Source organism: Procambarus clarkii, chromosome 72 (assembly GCF_040958095.1).
Source record: "Procambarus clarkii isolate CNS0578487 chromosome 72, FALCON_Pclarkii_2.0, whole genome shotgun sequence".
Classification (NCBI taxonomy): Eukaryota; Metazoa; Arthropoda; class Malacostraca; order Decapoda; family Cambaridae; genus Procambarus; species Procambarus clarkii.
The window spans coordinates 16,785,784-16,803,478 of NC_091221.1; the positions used below are offsets into that span (position 1 = coordinate 16,785,784).

The following is a 17,695-nucleotide window of genomic DNA, read 5'->3' on the forward strand; positions in this document are numbered from 1 at the left end:
TCAACAGCCGCGTGGATCAGGGGTTCTGGTACTGTGATGTGAGGCTCCCTGAGCCCCCTAGTGAGGCTCCCTGCGTCCCCTAGTGAGGCTCCCTGCGCCCCCTAGTGAGGCTCCCTGCACCCCCTAGTGAGGCACCCTGCGCCCCCTAGTGAGGCTCCCTGCGCCCCCTAGTGAGGCACCCTGCGCCCCCTAGTGAGGCTCCCTGCGCCCCCTAGTGAGGCACCCTGCGCCCCCTAGTGAGGCTCCCTGCGCCCCCTAGTGAGGCTCCCTGCGCCCCCTAGTGAGGCTCCCTGCGCCCCCTAGTGAGGCACCCTGCGTCCCCTAGTGAGGCTCCCTGCGCCCTCTAGTGAGGCTCCTTGGGCCCCCTAGTGAGGCACCCTGCGTCCCCTAGTGAGGCTCCCTGCGCCTCCTAGTGAGGCTCCCTGCACCCCCTAGTGAGGCACCCTGCGCCCCCTAGTGAGGCTCCCTGCGCCCCCTAGTGAGGCACTCTGCGCCCCCTAGTGAGGCTCCCTGCGCCCCCTAGTGAGGCTCCCTGCGCCCTCTAGTGAGGCACCCTGCGCCCCCTAGTGAGGCTCCCTGCGCCCCCTAGTGAGGCTCCCTGCGCCCCCTAGTGAGGCACCCTGCGTCCCCTAATGAGGCTCCCTGCGCCCTCTAGTGAGGCACCCTGCGCCCCCTAGTGAGGCTCCCTGCGTCCCCTAGTGAGGCTCCCTGCGCCCCCTAGTGTGGCTCCCTGGGCCCCCTAGTGAGGCACCCTGCGTCCCCTAGTGAGGCTCCCTGCGCCCCCTTGTGAGCCACCCTGCGTCCCCTAGTGAGGCACCCTGCGCCCCCTAGTAAAGCTCCCTGCGCCCCTAGTGAGGCTGCCTGCGCCCCCTAGTGAGGCTCCCTGCGCCCCCTTGTGAGGCACCCTGCACCCCCTAGTGAGGCTCCCTGCGCCCCCTAGTGAGGCTCCCTGCGCCCCCTAGTGAGGCTCCCTGCACCCCCTAGTGAGGCACCCTGCGCCCCCTAGTGAGGCCCCCTTGGCCCCCTAGTGAGGCTCCCTGCACCCCCTAGTGAGGCTCCCTGCGCCCCCTAGTGAGGCTCCCTGCGCCCCCTAGTGAGGCTCCCTGCGCCCCCTAGTGAGGCACCCTGCGCCCCCTAGTGAGGCTCCCTGCACCCCCTAGTGAGGCACCCTGCGTCCCCTAGTGAGGCTCCCTGCGCCCCCTAGTGAGGCTCCCTGCGCCCCCTAGTGAGGCACCCTGCACCCCCTAGTGAGGCACCCTGCGCCCCCCTAGTGAGGCTCCCTGCGCCCCCTAGTGAGGCACCCTGGGCCCCCTAGTGAGGCTCCTTGGGCCCCCTAGTGAGGCTCCCTGCGCCCCCTAGTGAGGCTCCCTGCGTCCCCTAGTGAGGCACCCTGCGCCCCCTAGTGAGGCTCCCTGCGCCCCCTAGTGAGGCTAACTGCGCCCCCTAGTGAGGCTCCCTGCGCCCCCTAGTGAGGCACCCTGCGCCCCCTAGTGAGGCTCCCTGCGCCCCCTAGTGAGGCTCCCTGCGTCCCCTAGTGAGGCACCCTGCGCCCCCTAGTGAGGCACCCTGCGCCCCCTAGTGAGGCACCCTGCGCCCCCTAGTGAGGCTCCCTGCGTCCCCTAGTGAAGCACCCTGCGCCCCCTAGTGAGGCTCCCTGCGCCCCCTAGTGAGGCACCCTGCGCCCCCTAGTGAGACTCCCTGTTTCCCCTAGTGAAGCACCCTGCGCTCCCTAGTGAGGCACCCTGCGCCCCCTAGTGAGGCTCCCTGCACCCCCTAGTGAGGCACCCTGCGCCCCCTAGTGAGGCTCCCTGCGTCCCCTAGTGAAGCACCCTGCGCCCCCTAGTGTGGCACCCTGCGTCCCCTAGTGAAGCACCCTGCGCCCCCTAGTGAGGCTCCCTGCACCCCCTAGTGAGGCTCCCTGCGCCCCCTAGTGAGGCATCCTGCGCCCCCTAGTGAGGGTCCCTGCGTCCCCTAGTGAGGCTCCCTGCGTCCCCTAGTGAAGCACCCTGCGCCCCCTAGTGAGGCACCCTGCGTCCCCTAGTGAAGCACCCTGCGCCCTCTAGTGAGGCTCCCTGCGCCCCCTAATGAGGCTCCCTGCGCCCCTTAGTGAGGCACCGTGCGCCCCCTAGTGAGGCTCCCTGCGTCCCCTAGTGAAGCACCCTGCGCCCCCTAGTGAGGCACCCTGCGCCCCCTTGTGAGGCTCCCTGCACCCCCTAGTGAGGCTCCCTGCGCCCCCTAGTGAGGCTCCCTGCGCCCCCTAGTGAGGCTCCCTGCGCCCCCTAGTGAGGCACCCTGCGTCCCCTAGTGAGGCTCCCTGCGCCCCCTAGTGAAGCACCCTGCGCACCCTAGTGAGGCACCCTGCGCCCCCTAGTGAGGCACCCTGCGCCCCCTAGTTAGGCTCCCTGCGTCCCCTAGTGAAGCACCCTGCGCCCCCTAGTGAGGCACCCTGCGCCCCTTAGTGAGGCACCCTGCGCCCCCTAATGAGGCACCCTGCGCCCCCTAGTGAGGCACCCTACGCCCCCTAGAGAAGCTTTACCGAAATATCTCGCGTCATTGCGAAAGAAATTCCGCCAGCGGCGGGACGTCAGGCCAGCTGTCCACTTTCTCCAGGTGTGGGCGTGGTCCGTGGGCGGGGTCGTGGGCCTGGAGGCCGGTGTGAGGGGTGGTTGAGCTGTTACGAGCCACTTGCACGCTAGTTTGAGGGTGGCAGTTGAGGTGGGTGGTGCGCTTCCAAGTCTGCAAGAAGAGGCGTTCTTGAAGGCGCGCGAACTGTCGTAGTCGAACTCGAAGTCCATCGAAGTCGCTGAATCTTCTTTACTGTGGTAAGTGGATTGGGGTTAAATGTTTTGTTTTTTTCTTGTGGTTAAAGATGGTTATTGTGGATGGTTCATTATTATACACCGTCATGCCCTTGTAGGGGATGTGCTGCGTACTCTGTTTCATCTGTCTGTTTCATCTGTCAACAAATGCATTCAATTTTTTTTTCCAAAAACATTCCTTCATTCGTTCAGGTTTAGCGTAGTGTGGGTGGGTAGGATTGGGTGAGAGCTTGTTTCCTGGGGGCCCCCTAAAGTGGGTAGTTAAGGCAGGTAGTTAGTTAATGGCTGTAATGGTCCAGCCCGTCCTCAAGCTGTGCTCGTCCAAGCTGGTGGGGCTGACCCCAACCCGTCCACAAACTGTCCTGATGAAGAATCAAAAAGGGGACTTTTGTAGTACTGAATTTAGACAAACCAGAAACTTTTTTTAAATATATTTCGTTAGTAAACCCTAACTTAACCATCCTAGCCCTATTACACGCTTTCTGGGGCCTAATATAGTACATATATGTACTATATTAGGCCTAGGAATAGTACAAAAAGGGATTTACTGGGGGATCCTTTACTGTATATTGGAATCAAGTACATAGTTACAGAAGGTTGGATTAGGTTAGGTGTTTAGGTTGTGTTGGCGATTATTAGTATTTGTAGTAAGTGGGTGAAGCATTCACAGCGTTGTGGTTCGAACACAGGTCGTCAGTGAAGCACTTGTTCCGGAAGTGTTCGAACGTCATCAGTTGTGAGTCGTGTGTAAACCGTTTATCATATATAAACAGCTGGGGGTTGGCGGCTGGATGGAATACATTTTGGGCCTTTGTTTATGAGTTTGGTCTGTCTGAAAACAGGTCAGCTCGAAAATACCTCAGTTTCCTCTAAGTACAAACCCCACGAACCAATACAACGCACCAAATCTATCCTAACCTATCCAGATCCATGAAAATCGAAAGATTCCGTAAGAAATGCGATGTATTAGGCAACAAAATAATAGGCAAAAAATGATGTTCGAACCACCAGAATATGCGCGGCAAATGAGGACAAGCCTTCAGAAAATTACCCACTTGGGTAATTGGGTTTTAAAATTATATCTTCCCATTTATTAATTGTAATTAAAAAGGTGAACAACATTATTCAGGTGATCGAGGATCATTATATATATATATATATATATATATATATATATATATATATATATATATATATATATATATATATATATATATATATATATGTATATATATATATATATACATATATATATATATATATATATATATATATATATATATATATATATATATATATATATATATATATAAAACTTTATCGAGCGCAGTGAAGCATTTTGTTTTTTTTGGGACCGAATCCCTTACAAAAATGGTACAGCCGAGTTTTGAAATGTTTTAGTGGATGCATATGTGTAGAGTGAAGGTGTAGGGTACAGTGAAGGTGTAGGGTTACAGTGAAGGTGTAGAGTTACAGTGAAGGTGTAGGGTTACAGTGAAGGTGTAGAGTTACAGTGAAGGTGTAGGGTACAGTGAAGGTGTAGGGTACAGTGAAGGTGTAGGGTACAGTGAAGGTGTAGGGTTACAGTGAAGGTGTAGAGTTACAGTGAAGGTGTAGGGTTACAGTAAAGGTGTAGGGTTACAGTGAAGTTGTAGGGTACAGTGAAGGTGTAGGCTTACAGTGAAGGTGTAGGGTTACAGTGAAGGTGTAGGGTTACAGTGAAGGTGTAGGGTTACAGTGAAGGTGTAGGGTACAGTGAAGGTGTAGGGTTACAGTGAAGGTGTAGGGTACAGTGAAGGTGTAGGGTACAGTGAAGGTGTTGAGTTACAGTGAAGGTGTAGGGTACAGTGAAGGTGTAGACTTACAGTGAAGGTGTTGAGTTACAGTGAAGGTGTAGACTTACAGTGAAGGTGTAGGGTACAGTGAAGGTGTAGGGTACAGTGAAGGTGTAGACTTACAGTGAAGGTGTTGAGTTACAGTGAAGGTGTAGACTTACAGTGAAGGTGTAGGGTACAGTGAAGGTGTAGGGTACAGTGAAGGTGTAGGGTACAGTGAAGGTGTACGGTACAGTGAAGGTGTAGGGTACAGTGAAGGTGTAGAGTTACAGTGAAGGTGTAGAGTTACAGTGAAGGTGTAGGGTACAGTGAAGGTGTAGGGTGACAGTGAAGGTGTAGGGTTACAGTGAAGGTGTAGAGTTACAGTGAAGGTGTAGAGTTACAGTGAAGGTGTAGAGTTACAGTGAAGGTGTAAGGTACAGTGAAGGTGTAGAGTTACAGTGAAGGTGTAGAGTTACAGTGAAGGTGTAGGGTACAGTGAAGGTGTAGAGTTACAGTGAAGGTGTAGGGTACAGTGAAGGTGTAGGGTTACAGTGAAGGTGTAGGGTTACAGTGAAGGTGTAGGGTTACAGTGAAGGTGTAGGGTTACAGTGAAGGTGTAGGGTACAGTGGAGGTGTAGGGTACAGTGAAGGTGTAAGGTACAGTGAAGGTGTAAGGTACAGTGAAGGTGTAGGGTACAGTGAAGGTGTAGGGTACAGTGAATGTGTAAGGTACAGTGAAGGTGTAGGGTTACAGTGAAGGTGTAGAGTTACAGTGAAGGTGTAGGGTACAGTGAAGGTGTAGGGTTACAGTGAAGGTGTAAGGTACAGTGAAGGTGTAGGGTACAGTGAAGGTGTAGGGTTACAGTGAAGGTGTAGGGTACAGTGAAGGTGTAGGGTTACAGTGAAGGTGTAGGGTTCAGTGAAGGTGTAGGGTACAGTGAAGGTGTAGGGTTACAGTGAAGGTGTAGGGTTACAGTGAAGGTATAGGGTACAGTGAAGGTGTAGGGTTACAGTGAAGGTGTAGGGTTACAGTGAAGGTGTAGGGTAACAGTGAAGGTGTAGGGTACAGTGAAGGTGTAAGGTACAGTGAAGGTGTAAGGTACAGTGAAGGTGTAGGGTACAGTGAAGGTGTAGGGTTACAGTGAAGGTGTAGAGTTACAGTGAAGGTGTAGGGTACAGTGAAGGTGTAGGGTTACAGTGAAGGTGTAGGGTACAGTGAAGGTGTAGGGTACAGTGAAGGTGTAGGGTTACAGTGAAGGAGTAGGGTTACAGTGAAGGTGTAGGGTACAGTGAAGGTGTAGGGTTACAGTGAAGGTGTAGGGTACAGTGAAGGTGTTAAGTTACAGTGAAGGTGTAGGGTACACTGAAGGTGTAGGGTACACTGAAGGTGTTAAGTTACAGTGAAGGTGAAGGGTTACAGTAAAGTTGCAGGTTTACATAACTTTACATAACCTAACCTCACCTTATGTAACCTAATCTAAGAAGGCGATGAGTAACAATAACGTGGCTGAAGTATGTTGACCAGACCACACTAGAAAGTGAAGGGACGACGACGTTTCGGTCCGTCCTGGACCATTCTCAAGTCGATTGTGAGTCAAGTTAACCTAACCTAACCTTACGTAACCTAACCTAACCTAACGTAACCTAACCTAACCTTACATACCCTAACCAAACCTAACCTAACATAACACAACCTAACCTAACGTAACCTAACCTAACCTAACGTAACCTAACCTAACCTAACCTAACCTTACATAACCTAACCTAACCTTACATACCCTAATCTAACCTAACCTTACATAACCTAACCTAACCTAATCTAACCTTACATAACCTAACCTAACCTAACGTAACGTAACCTAACCTAACCTAACCTTACATACCCTAACCTAACCTAACCTAACATAACCTAACGTAACCTAACGTAACCTAACCTAACCTAACATAACCTAACCTAACCTTACATACCCTAATCTAACCTAACCTTACATAACCTAACCTAACCTTACATAACCTAACCTAACGTAACCTAACCTAACCTAACCTAACCTAACCTTACATACCCTAATCTAACCTAACCTTACATAACCTAACCTAACCTAACCTTACATAACCTAACCTAACCTTACATAACCTAACCTAACGTAACCTAACCTAACCTAACCTAACCTAACCTTACATACCCTAATCTAACCTAACCTTACATAACCTAACCTAACCTTACATAACCTAACCTAACCTTACATAACCTAACCTAACCTTACATAACCTAATCTAACCTATCCTTACATAACCTAACCTATCCTTGCATAACCTATTCTAACCTAACCTTACGTAACCTAACCTAACCTAACCTAACCTTACCTAACCTAACCTAACCTAACCTAACCTTACCTAACCTAACCTAACACTTAATACAATGATTACTAACATTTAATACAACATGCAGATAATATTGCTGCTGTTGTGTGACAAACAAATTAACTCATAGAAAACGTTGCACCGTGGAAATGTCCTCCTGGAGAAAACGAGATATCATTACCACATGTCGACATTAAATGCACCACCTAATATTTGGAAACACTCTTAATACATCAGTCTCTGGATTGTAAACATCATAATAACATTTCCCCTTGAATCAACGTCATTATATGTGGACCTTCTAACTCTTCTTGACTTTTATGATTATATATATCAAGTTCTCATTTTGATACCATTCTCAAGTCGATTGTGATGAGGATTGATTGATTGATGAAGATTAAGCCACCCAAAAGGTGACACGGGCACGAATAGCCCGTAAGTGTTGGCCCTTTTGAGCCATTACCAGTATCAATAGATACTAGAGATCTGTGGAGGTGCGACTGCACCCTGCGTGACGGGAGATGTCTCCCGTGGTGATGACAGGCAATAAATAGGCAAAAGAGAGCTGAGGAGGAAAGTAAGGTGTAGGGGATAGTAGTAATGAGAACTGCAGAGGGCCTATTGGCCCATACGAGGCAGCTCCTATTATAACCACCGAAGGAGATAGTAATAGGAATAAGAAGAGGATAGCAAGGGAGCGTAGGAGAAGACAATGAACAGAAAAAGGTGAGAAGAGAGAAAGAAAAGGAAAGAGAAAGAAAGATAAATGGAAGGGTAAGCTTATGTTAAGTCACGTTTGTTAGAAAGATTAGAGCATTTGAGTATATACTGTGAAAGGGAAGAGTCCACAGCAACAAAGCCAGGACTCAAGTTCATGTTGGGTACATTGTTTATAAGAGCCGATTCTACAAGACGGCGTCTGTGTAGAGTAGAGGCAGGAAAGATTGTTTTGGAGGAAGACCAATCAATGGGATGATTAGAATCCCTCACATGGCAGAAGAGAGCATTGTTAGTGTCTGCAGACTTAACACTTCTCTTGTGTTCTTTAAGTCTGTCATTCAGTGTACGGCCAGTATCGCCAAAGTATTGGAGAGGACAAGATGAACAGGAAATAGAGTAGACACCAGCAGCATTAGAAGCAGGAGGAGCAGTGTGAACTAGATTGCTACGAAGAGTGTTAGTTTGTCGAAAGGCGAGTTTAATGTCAAGAGGACGAAAGGTATTGGTAAAAAAAAACTTTTACCAAAGAATGAGGTGATATGATAAAATGCTATGCCCAAGATTACCATCCGAGTGCCGGCGGGGAAGTGGTTCAAATAGCTTCGGCTATCACTTCCTTTTGTCCGGTCGTGATGGTCAAGCGGATTAAGGCGTCCTGTAGTTACCAGTTGCGTTGCTCCTGGGAGTATGGGTTCGAGTCACTTCTGGGGTGTGAGTTTTCAGTCGCATATAGTCCTGGGGACCATTCAGGTTTGTTCGCATTTGTGTTCCTCACGTGTGCCCCAAAGAATGAGGTGATTTGATAAAATGCTATGCCCAAGATTACCATCCGAGTGCCGGCGGGGAAGTGGTTCAAATAGCTTCAGCTATCACTTCCTTTTGTCCGGTCGTGATGGTCAAGCGGATTAAGGCGTCCTGTAGTTACCAGTTGCATTGCTCCTGGGAGTATGGGTTCTGGGGTGTGAGTTTTCAGTAATATATATATATGTATATATATATACATATATATATATATATATATATATATATATATATATATATATATATATATATATATAAATATATATATATATATATATATATATATATTTATATATATATATATATATATATATATATATATATATATACTATACCGATTAATATAAACTAAATAAATATAAATCTCACTGGTCAAGTCCCCCACACCACATCCAGGTGTGTCACAGAGCCAGGTGTGTCACAGAGCCAGGTGTGTCACAGAGCCAGGTGTGTCACAGAGCTAGGTGTGTCACAGAGCTACGTGTGTCACAGAACCAGGTGTGTCACAGAGCCAGGTGTGTCACAGAGCCAGGTGTGTCACAGAGCCAGGTGTGTCACAGAGCTAGGTGTGTCACAGAGCTACGTGTGTCACAGAACCAGGTGTGTCACAGAGCCAGGTGTGTCACAGAGCCAGGTGTGTCACAGAGCCAGGTGTGTCACAGAGCTAGGTGTGTCACAGAACAAGGTGTGTCACAGAGCCAGGTGTGTCACAGAGCCAGGTGTGTCACAGAACCAGGTGTGTCACTGAGCTAGGTGTGTCACAGAGCTAGGTGTGTCACAGAGCCAGGTGTGTCACAGAGCTAGGTGTGTCACAGAGCCAGGTATGTCACAGAGATAGGTGTGTCACAGAGCCAGGTATGTCACAGAGCTAGGTGTGTCACAGAGCCAGGTGTGTCATAGAGCCAGGTATGTCACAGAGCTAGGTGTGTCACAGAGCCAGGTGTGTCACAGAGCCAGGTGTGTCACAGAGCTACGTGTGTCACAGAACCAGGTGTGTCAGAGCTAGGTGTGTCACAGAGCCAGGTGTGTCACAGAGCTAGGTGTGTCACAGAGCCAGGTGTGTCACAGAGCCAGGTGTGTCACAGAACCAGGTGTGTCACAGAGCCAGGTGTGTCACAGAACCAGGTGTGTCACAGAGCCAGGTGTGTCACAGAACCAGGTGTGTCACAGAGCTAGGTGTGTCACAGAACCAGGTGTGTCACAGAGCCAGGTGTGTCACAGAGCTAGGCGTGTCACAGAGCCAGGTGTGTCACAGAGCCAGGTGTGTCACAGAACCAGGTGTGTCACAGAGCCAGGTGTGTCACAGAACCAGGTGTGTCACAGAGCTAGGTGTGTCACAGAACCAGGTGTGTCACAGAGCCAGGTGTGTCACAGAGCTAGGTGTGTCACAGAGCCAGGTGTGTCACAGAGCCAGGTGTGTCACAGAACCAGGTGTGTCACAGAGCCAGGTGTGTCACAGAACCAGGTGTGTCACAAAGCCAGGTGTGTCACAGAACCAGGTGTGTCACAGAGCTAGGTGTGTCACAGAGCTAGGTGTGTCACAGAGCCAGGTGTGTCACAGCCAGGTGTGTCACAGAGTCAGGTGTGTCACAGAGCCAAGTGTGTCACAGTGCTAGGTGTGTCACAGAGCCAGGTGTGTCACAGAACCAGGTGTGTCCCAGAAATAGGTGTGTCACAGTCAGGTGTGTCACAGTCAATTAAGTGTGTCACAGAGCCAGGTGTGTCACAGAGCCAGGTGTGTCACAGAGTCAAGTGTGTCACAGAGTCAAGTGTGTCACAGAGCCAGGTGTGTCACAGAGTCAAGTGTGTCACAGAACCAGGTGTGTCACAGAGCCAGGTGTGTCACAGTTAGGTGTGTCACAGAGCCAAGTGTGTCACAGTGCTAGGTGTGTCAAGTGTGTCACAGAGCTAGGTGTGTCACAGAACCAGGTGTGTCACAGAGCCAGGTGTGTCACAGAGCCAGGTGTGTCACAGAGCTAGGTGTGTCACAGAGCCAGGTGTGTCACAGAGCTAGGTGTGTCACAGAGCCAGGTGTGTAACAGAGCCAGGTGTGTCACAGAACCAGGTGTGTCACAGAGCTAGGTGTGTCACAGAGCCAAGTGTGTCACAGTGCTAGGTGTGTCACAGAGCCAGGTGTGTCACAGAGGTAGGTGTGTTCCAGAACCAGGTGTGTCACAGAGCCAGGTGTGTCACAGAGCCAGGTGTGTCACAGTGCTAGGTGTGTCACAGAACAAGGTGTGTCACAGAGCCAGGTGTGTCACAGAACCAGGTGTGTCACAGAGCCAAGTGTGTCACAGAGCAAGGTGTGTCACAGAGCCAGTTGTGTCACAGTGCTAGGTGTGTCACAGAGCCAGGTGTGTCACAGTGCTAGGTGTGTCACAGAACCAGGTGTGTCACAGAGCCAGGTGTGTCACAGAACCAGGTGTGTCACAGAGCCAGGTGTGTCTCAGAGCTAGGTGTGTCACAGAGCCAGGTGTCTCACAGAGCCAGGTGTGTCATAGAGCCAGGTGTGTCAAAGAACCAGGTGTGTCATAGAGCCAGGTGTGTCACAGAGCTAGGTGTGTCACAGAGCCAAGTGTGTCACAGTGCTAGGTGTGTCACAGAGCCAGGTGTGTCACAGTCAGGTGTGTCACAGAGTCAAGTGTGTCACAGAGCCAGGTGTGTCACAGAGTCAAGTGTGTCACAGAACCAGGTGTGTCACAGAGCCAGGTGTGTCACAGTCAGGTGTGTCACAGAGTCAAGTGTGTCACAGAGCCAGGTGTGTCACATAGTCAAGTGTGTCACAGAACCAGGTGTGTCACAGAGCCAGGTGTGTCACAGAGCTAGGTGTGTCACAGAGCCAGGTGTGTCATAGAGCCAGGTGTGTCAAAGAACCAGGTGTGTCACAGAGCCAGGTGTGTCACAGAGTTAGGTGTGTCACAGAGCCAAGTGTGTCACAGTGCTAGGTGTGTCACAGAGCCAGGTGTGTCACAGTCAGGTGTGTCACAGAGTCAAGTGTGTCACAGAGCCAGGTGTGTCACAGAGTCAAGTGTGTCACAGAACCAGGTGTTTTACAGAGCCAGGTGTGTCACAGTCAGGTGTGTCACAGAGTCAAGTGTGTCACAAAGCCTGGTGTGTCACAGAACCAGGTGTGTCACAGAGCCAGGTGTGTCACAGCCAGGTGTGTCACAGAGTCAGGTGTGTCACAGAGCCAGGTGTGTCACAGCCAGGTGTGTCACAGAGCCAGGTGTGTCACAGCCAGGTGTGTCACAGAGTCAGGTGTGTCACAGAGCCAGGTGTGTCACAGCCAGGTGTGTCACAGAGTCAGGTGTGTCACAGAGCCAGTTGTGTCACAGCCAGGTGTGTCACAGAGTCAGGTGTGTCACAGAGCCAGGTGTGTCACAGTCAGGTGTGTCACAGTCAGGTGTGTCACAGAGCTAGGTGTGTCACAGAGCTAGGTGTGTCACAGAGCCAGGTGTGTCACAGAGTCAGGTGTGTCACAGAGCCAGGTGTGTCACAGTCAGGTGTGTGAGTCACGACACAAGCCTCGCGGCGGTAAATAGAAACTTGTGTTGATGTTTGGGTTCAACATGTGGCGTGAACGAGTGACCACACTATGTACTTTCTACCGTATTTCCTCAACGGAGAAAGTTGGTGTGTTGTTTGTGCAATAAATGGCGGTTTGTGCACCTTGAGAAAGGGGGAGGAAATCTTGATATATTTTGAGATCCGTTCCTCAATTTGTTTCATTTAGATTTAGAGCCATACTTGACTTCATTTAGATTTAGAGCTTAACACGAATATATTTCCGTCGGCTTTGAGGATATTTTGACTTCAACTGGGTAAAATTTAGAACATTTTAGACTTAATTTTGAAATTTCAAAGGTCCGTGAAATCGAAAGAAATAATTAGGAGAGAGTACTTAACCGAAATTACTATACGGAACAAATAGGGAGATATTAGGCCAGGCTAGGAGCTGGGATATGAGGATAGGTCAGGAGCTGGGATATGAGGATAGGTCAGGAGCTGGGATATGAGGGTAGGTCAGGAGCTGGGATATGAGGGTAGGTCAGGAGCTGGGATATGAGGATAGGTCACGAGCTGGGATATGAGGATAGGTCAGGAGCTGGGATATGAGGATAGGTCAGGAGCTGGGATATGAGGGTAGGTCAGGAGCTGGGATATGAGGGTAGGTCAGGAGCTGGGATATGAGGATAGGTCAGGAGCTGGGATATGAGGATAGGTCAGGAGCTGGGATATGAGGATAGGTCAGGAGCTGGGATATGAGGATAGGTCAGGAGCTGGGATATGAGGATAGGTCAGGAGCTGGGATATGAGGATAGGTCAGGAGCTGGGATATGAGGATAGGTCACGAGCTGGGATATGAGGATAGGTCAGGAGCTGGGATATGAGGATAGGTCAGGAGCTGGAATATGAGGATTGGTCAGGAGCTGGAATATGAGGATAGATCAGGAGCTGGGATATGAGGATAGGTCAGGAGCTGGGATATGAGGATAGGTCAGGAGCTGGGATATGAGGATAGGTCAGGAGCTGTGATATGAGGATAGGTCAGAGGCTGGGATATGAGGATAGGTCAGGAGCTGGAATATGAGGATAGATCAGGAGCTGGGATATGAGGATAGGTCAGAAGCTGGGATATGAGGATAGGTCACGAGCTGGGATATGAGGCCAGGATAGTAGCTGAGAAATGAGGACGTTAACCAGCCACTTGGACCATTAGGGATCGAACGCGGACCTGCAAAAATCGAAACCATCGCTATACCGACCATTCAAATAATTGACACAGGAGCCTCAGGCGTATAGAGTGGATAAAGTGTACAATTCATTCACCTGGGCTGTGGTAGACTCGAACCCTGGAACCCACGCTTGTGGGACCGAAGCTCTATTGAACGAGCTATTGAGGGGTCTTAATAAGGAAGGTGTAGTGTAGCTGCACCACTAGAGTACACGACACACACACACTAGCACTCTCACCCCTTCCCTTGGTGCCAATGTTTACCCCAGGGGGGAGGGGTGGAGCAACTGAGTCCCTCACAAGGGGGTAAGGGTTCCCTCAACCCGGCCCCTTGCCTCCCGTGGCAAGTGAGGGAGTCCGTGTCCCGCTTCTCAGTGTCATAAGACACGGAGACTAGGCTTCTGTCGGCCGGTTTCCCGCCTAAAAGGTTTCCCGTCAAAAAGGTTTCTCCACCAAAAAAGATTTCCCGCCAAAACGTTTCCCATCATAAAGGTTTCGCGCCAAAACGTTTTCCCGCCAAAAAGGTTTCCCGCCAAAATAGTTTCCCGCCAAAAAAAATTCCCGCCAAAAAGTTTTCCCGCCATAAAGGTGACAATTTCATGGCCGTCAATCTGACCTGTACTCAGCAAAGGAAAGATAATTTCTTCTTGTATATATATATATATATATATATATATATATATATATATATATATATATATATATATGCAACAATGATCACAAAAACACTGATCCAAGTATGCAGAATAACCACATATGAAAAATAGAAAATGCTTAACGCGTTTTCGGCTAATTCGCCTTCATCAGAGCAAAGTAGAATGAAGATAAGTTTGCTGATCAGACCTTTATATCCGCCTGGGCAGATCACCTGACCACCAAAAATAAGTGGAGGAAAGGAATTATAAGAAAGAAGGTAACTGCAGAAGGCCTATTGGCCCATACAAGGCAGCTCCTTTTAATATCTCCAGGTGCCATACGTGTTTAAATGATTGCTATATTGTTTTGACGTGCTATATTGAGGCTTAAATAGGGATCCAACTTGTACATACCGGGGCTCACATTAAGGCTGTTGTTACAATGTTTGATCAGAGCAGACTCGATCACGTTTCGTTCAACAAAATCCTTACTTTTAACAATACATTTTGCCCCTGTGAAGTCGATAGAATGATTACATAAACTGGAATGTAAATACAATGCACTGGATTGCTGGGCTGTACGAATAGCATATGAATGCTGTTTTAAACGCGAGGAAAGAGATTTACCAGTCTGGCCGATGTAAACACATGCACACTCATTACAAGGGATGGAATACACACAACCTGCTACAGACGAGGGCGAGTTCTTAATTAACATGGACTTAACTGTATTATCATTTTTGAACACTAGATTAATATTAAGGTTCTTCAGGGCTGGGGCAAGATTTACTAGACCCTCAGAATATGGTAATACCAACGAATTTTTCAGTTCTGGTTTCGACTTAGTAGTCTGTTTGTAGAAAGTCCTTTTTGCTTGACCAAACGCAAGATCCAAGATCGATTTTGGGTATTTTAACTTCTTCCCAATTTCAAATATATTTGCTATTTCTTCATCGTTCATCGCTATTTCATTTCTTCTATTTTCTTCATCGAATTTTTCAGTTCTGGTTTCGACTTAGTAGTCTGTTTGTAGAAAGTCCTTTTTGCTTGACCAAACGCAAGATCCAAGATCGATTTTGGGTATTTTAACTTCTTCCCAATTTCAAATATATTTGCTATCTTCTTCACCGAAAACGCGTTAAGCATTTTCTATTTTTCATATGTGGTTATTCTATATATATATATATATATATATATATATATATATATATATATATATATATATATATATATATATATATATATATATATATATATATATATATATATATATATATGTCGTACCTAGTAGCCAGAACTCACTTCTCAGCCTACTATTCAAGGCCCGATTTGCCTAATAAGCCAAGTTTTCCTGAATTAATATATTTACTATAATTTTTTTCTTATGAAATGATAAAGCAACCCTTTTCTCTATGTATGAGGTCAATTTTTTTTTATTGGAGTTAAAATTAACGTAGATATATGACCGAACCTAACCAACCCTACCTAACCTTACCTAACCTATATTTATAGGTAAGGTTAGGTTAGGTAGCCAAAAAAAGCTAGGTTAGGTTAGGTTAGGTAGGTTAAGTAGACGAAAAAACATTAATTCATGAAAACTTGGCTTATTAGGCAAATCGGGCCTTGAATAGTAGGCTGAGAAGTGCGTTCTGGCTATTAGGTACGACATATATATATATATATATATATATATATATATATATATATATATATTTATATATATATATATATATATATATATATATATTAGTATATTTTGGTAGCAGTCTTTCCTGTAGACATATATTATTAAATATGACCGAAAAAGTAAGATTAATAATTCTAACACGAATTTTCTCAATCTTTCGTACATTACGCTTCACTGTTGGAGGTAAATCAAAAATCAATTCTCCAAAATTCATTTTTATTTCTAGTCTGACGCGACACGGGCGCGTTTCGTAAAACTTATTACATTTTCAAAGACTTTAGTTCACAAATACACAACTGAATAGAACTTACGTATCTCCGATTTTATATCTACATTTGAGTGAGGTGGAAGGGGTGATGTGGCATTAACACAAGACAGAACAAAGTGTGGTATTAATAGGGTATTAATTTCATCAACACAAGACAGAACAAGAGTATTAATAGGGTATTAATTTCATCAACACAAGACAGAACACGAAACAATGGATATTGAATAGAAGTGTTTGTAGAAAGCCTATTGGTCCATATTTCTTGATGCTTCTATATTGGAGCGGAGTCTTGAGGTGGGTAGAATATAGTTGTGCAATAATTGGCTGTTGATTGCTGGTGTTGACTTCTTGATGTGTAGTGCCTCGCAAACGTCAAGCTGCCTGCTATCGCTGTATCTATCGATGATTTCTGTGTTGTTTACTAGGATTTCTCTGGTGATGGTTTGGTTGTGGGAAGAGATTATATGTTCCTTAATGGAGCCCTGTTGCTTATGCATCGTTAAACGCCTAGAAAGAGATGTTGTTGTCTTGCCTATATACTGGGTTTTTTGGAGCTTACAGTCCCCAAGTGGGCATTTGAAGGCATAGACGACGTTAGTCTCTTTTAAAGCGTTCTGTTTTGTGTCTGGAGAGTTTCTCATGAGTAGGCTGGCCGTTTTTCTGGTTTTATAGTAAATCGTCAGTTGTATCCTCTGATTTTTGTCTGTAGGGATAACGTTTCTATTAACAATATCTTTCAGGACCCTTTCCTCCGTTTTATGAGCTGTGGAAAAGAAGTTCCTGTAAAATAGTCTAATAGGGGGTATAGGTGTTGTGTTAGTTGTCTCTTCAGAGGTTGCATGGCTTTTCACTTTCCTTCTTATGATGTCTTCGACGAAACCATTGGAGAAGCCGTTATTGACTAGGACCTGCCTTACCCTACAGAGTTCTTCGTCCACTTGCTTCCATTCTGAGCTGTGGCTGAGAGCACGGTCGACATATGCGTTAACAACACTCCTCTTGTACCTGTCTGGGCAGTCGCTGTTGGCATTTAGGCACATTCCTATGTTTGTTTCCTTAGTGTAGACTGCAGTGTGGAAACCTCCGCCCTTTTCCATGACTGTTACATCTAGAAAGGGCAGCTTCCCATCCTTTTCCATCTCGTAAGTGAAACGCAGCACGGAACTCTGCTCAAATGCCTCCTTCAGCTCCTGCAGATGTCTGACATCAGGTACCTGTGTAAAAATGTCGTCAACATACCTGCAGTATATGGCCGGTTTCAAGTTCATGTCGACTAAGACTTTTTGCTCGATGGTACCCATGTAGAAGTTTGCAAACAGGACACCTAGGGGAGAACCCATGGCGACCCCATCTACTTGCTTATACATGTGCCCATCCGGGCTCAAGAAGGGTGCCTCTTTAGTACAAGCTTGGAGTAGTTTCCTCAGAATATTTTCTGGTATGTCAAGAGGAGTACAGGCTGGATCACGATACACTCTGTCGGCTATCATTCCGATTGTCTCGTCCACAGGTACGTTGGTAAACAGCGATTCTACGTCCAACGAGGCTCTTATCCCTGTGGCCCGTGTGCCCCGCAGTAAGTCAACAAATTCCTTTGGAGACTTCAGGCTGAAGGCGCAAGGAACATAAGGAGTCAGCAGGCCGTTGAGTCGCTTCGCCAGTCTGTACGTGGGTGTGGGTATCTGGCTAATGATTGGCCGAAGTGGGTTTCCAGGCTTGTGCGTCTTGACATTTCCATACGCATATCCAGGTTTATATTCCCCAATGATCTTTGCCAGGTGGAGTCCGGATTTCTTGGCGTTCACAGTTTCGATCAGTTTGTTGACCTTTGCTTTTAATTCGGCTGTAGTGT

The 17,695-nt window shown here is 47.7% G+C and overlaps 1 protein-coding gene across 1 annotated transcript in view; it reads left to right on the forward strand.

Annotated features, from left to right (window-relative positions):
• Positions 1-2,704: 2,704 nt before the first annotated feature.
• The window catches only part of LOC123773614 (uncharacterized), a 61,323-nt gene continuing 46,332 nt past the window's right edge, over positions 2,705-17,695 (forward strand). Inside the window, exon 1 of the mRNA XM_069312645.1 lies at positions 2,705-2,822. The gene's annotated coding sequence lies outside the window, so the exon portion shown is untranslated. The remainder of the gene's footprint in view (positions 2,823-17,695) is intronic.